This window comes from Aptenodytes forsteri, unplaced genomic scaffold (genome assembly GCF_000699145.1).
Source record: "Aptenodytes forsteri isolate BGI_AS27 unplaced genomic scaffold, ASM69914v1 Scaffold120, whole genome shotgun sequence".
Lineage (NCBI taxonomy): Eukaryota > Metazoa > Chordata > Aves > Sphenisciformes > Spheniscidae > Aptenodytes > Aptenodytes forsteri.
Window position 1 is genome coordinate 3,378,558 of NW_008795938.1, and position 2,800 is coordinate 3,381,357.

The 2,800-nt window shown below is 39.7% G+C and overlaps 1 protein-coding gene across 1 annotated transcript in view; it reads left to right on the plus strand.

Moving 5' to 3' along the window:
• ZFR (zinc finger RNA binding protein) overlaps positions 1–2,800 on the plus strand; it is a 64,813-nt gene that overhangs the window by 18,047 nt on the left and 43,966 nt on the right. The gene's annotated exons all lie outside the window — the stretch shown is intronic.

The following is a 2,800-nucleotide window of genomic DNA, read 5'->3' on the forward strand; positions in this document are numbered from 1 at the left end:
CCCTCCTGTCCCGTGTCCCTGTCCGGGATCTCCCCGCCCCCTCGGGGTGAGGGCTCGGGACTGCTCCCATCTCCCGCCCCGTGCAGGGGCCTCTTCTGCACCCCGTTCCTCCGGGATGGTTGTGCCTGGGACCCTTCTGCTTGTCTGCCCCGCCCGCGGGTGTGTTTTCTTATCCTCCTGGTAAGGGCCTCCTCATATCCCCAGTGCTGTGAGGGTGGGGAGGTGGAGCTGGGCGCCACGGGGGGAGGAGGAGAAGAATCGGCGGCAGCATCGGGTGTCCCAGGGCTTAAATTAAAATGGCCACTTGCAGTCAACACCACCAGCGAGTTACTGTCTGCCGCCCCCGGGCCCTTCTCCTCCTTCAGCTTCAGGGAAGAGGGCGCTTGCTCCCCAGGTCTTTGCCCCCACTTATGTCAGTGTGGGAAGATGGAAGCCTTTTTAACATAGGTTAGAACCCAGCCTATGGGAGGCTATGGGAGGCTGGGTGGGTAAGGGAAGAGCTGGAGCACCAGAAAATACAGGGGACTTCATTCCATTGAAGCAATGTTATAATTAATGTCTCTAAGAAAGTAGAGAAGCTACTTTCAGGGCCAGGCACCTTTTAAAAAGATTTCCTACTTTGATATCTAAGACCAGGAGCAGGTCTTCTAGTGGAGCTCGGGGACCTGTAACTGTACCTCTTACATCTTGTGTAGACACACTGCCATAAGTCTTTGTGCATCCAAATTGTGTATCAGAGTGTTAAAAAGTAATTGGTAGCACCTATTCTTTCATGTTTTCTGAAATCAGATCACTTAATTTGGCAAAACCCAGATACAATCAGGAACATCTTCACATTTTTGGCTTGTATTGGAGTAGCACCTTAGTTTCATATGTGGACTTTATGTTACTAATTTCATAAATCTGTAATAAAGACCTTCCTTGACTCCTAAGTCTTGGTTAATGGGAAAAACAGAAGAATAAAGCAAATATATGAGGGGTTATTAACAAACAAATGCAGATGTGTGCTACTGTTAACTAGCTAATAAAAATTGCATACCTGACATAGTTTCAGGAATATATAGTTTTATGGAGGTCTTGGAATGACTCCCAAACTATTCTATCTATGTTTTTCCTGGAAATGGACATAAAGTACATTGAATTTCATTTACTCCAATGTTCAATAGTTAGAGGATTAAACTTAGCTCATCTTCTAGTTCTTTTAAGATTAGGTGCTCATAGTATGTTTATGTTTTACTTGACAGTTACAGTGAAATTTGAAAATTAGTTGTCATGGGGTATGAAGGAGTTTCTAAATAGGATTTTCTTTTTTTTCTTGTAAGTAAACAAATTATCTTTAAGTGAATAATAAACTGAGATCCATATGTCTGCAGTTTTGAAGTGGAGATGAGTTTTTAAAATTATTATGGCTTTTATTATGGAGCTGAGTGGTTTCTAGACTTACAAACCTGAACAACTCATTTGAAATTTCCTTTTGAATTGCAATATAAAAACATACAATTGGAATAATGTTCACGTTCAAAACTTGTTTTCATAGTTAATCCTAAATGTGTTCTTGAGAAAATGCAAAAAAACTGATTGAAGCAGCTTTTTCCTTTGCTATCACAAGTGCAAGATATTATTTCATTTGCTATCAGTAAAAGATGCTACATCCTATAAATTATTTCTGTATTTACCACATCTGAAAGTGAAGAGAGACAGCAGTCAGTGTTAAAGCAGTCCTTTCATAAGAATGAATTTAATATTTTGAGCAGAAAACACAGGAGTCACTTAAAATGTCTAAAAGGGAGCTAACCTTCATGAAGCAGACTTGGCAAGTCCTTAGTAGCTTGTTTACAGAGTGCTACAAAATCTATATTCCATTCCAGTATATTTGAGAAGGAGATGGTGGTGGCAGGGGAAGATAGTACAAGATTTAATATTGCAACAAGTCCTCTAAGATTGTTACCAGTATTTGAAGTATCAGTTTATAGAATAATAAAATTCTTGCATTCTTAGAAACCAGGATAATAAATAAACAAATGGATGTTTATCTGCATAGTTAATACATAGGTGAGCCTCATAAATCTACCAAAAAAAATTTTCTAGCCACAGGACTAAGCCATGGATTTTAAAAAAGTTGCTCAAAACAGCAAGTTGTTTTAGGAGGGCAAATTAGACACTTGAAGTTGAAGGCCTTAGTTCTTTGATATAGAAAGATTGTTTAGAAGTCCTAGTGCTGTAGTTTTTATAGCAAGTAACAGAAATTTTCATAATAAACACATTATTAGTCACATTTTTGGGGGTTCTCTCTTGACAAAATTGCTGTAAAAAATTCTGATGTATTGGGAGAACTTTAGGCTGCAACTTTAAAGGAATCTCAGTCAGTGCTCCCTAATGATAATACATAGAATCCTATTGACTTCAGCACTTACTTCAGCTAAGTGCAAAAAATCTGTGCAATTCTTTTTAGGATACACGGCTTGCTTGGAATATCTCAAAGTATGGAACTATTAAATCTTCAGCTGGAGACATGCATAAAAAAACCAAACAAACCCAAACTTTGCCTGAGAAACAAGAGAGACTAAATAGTTTCTAATCAATTTTAAAGAGTAGAATACACTATTTCAGTTGGAAGGGACCTACAATGATCATCTAGTCCAACTGACCAGTTCGGGGCTGACCAAAAGTTAAAGCGTGTTGTTAAGGGCATTGTCCAAATGCCTCCTAAGCACTGACAGGCTTGGGGCATCGGCCACCTCTAGGAAGCCTGTTCCAGTGTTTGACCACCCTCTCGGTAAAGAAATGCTTCCGAATGTCC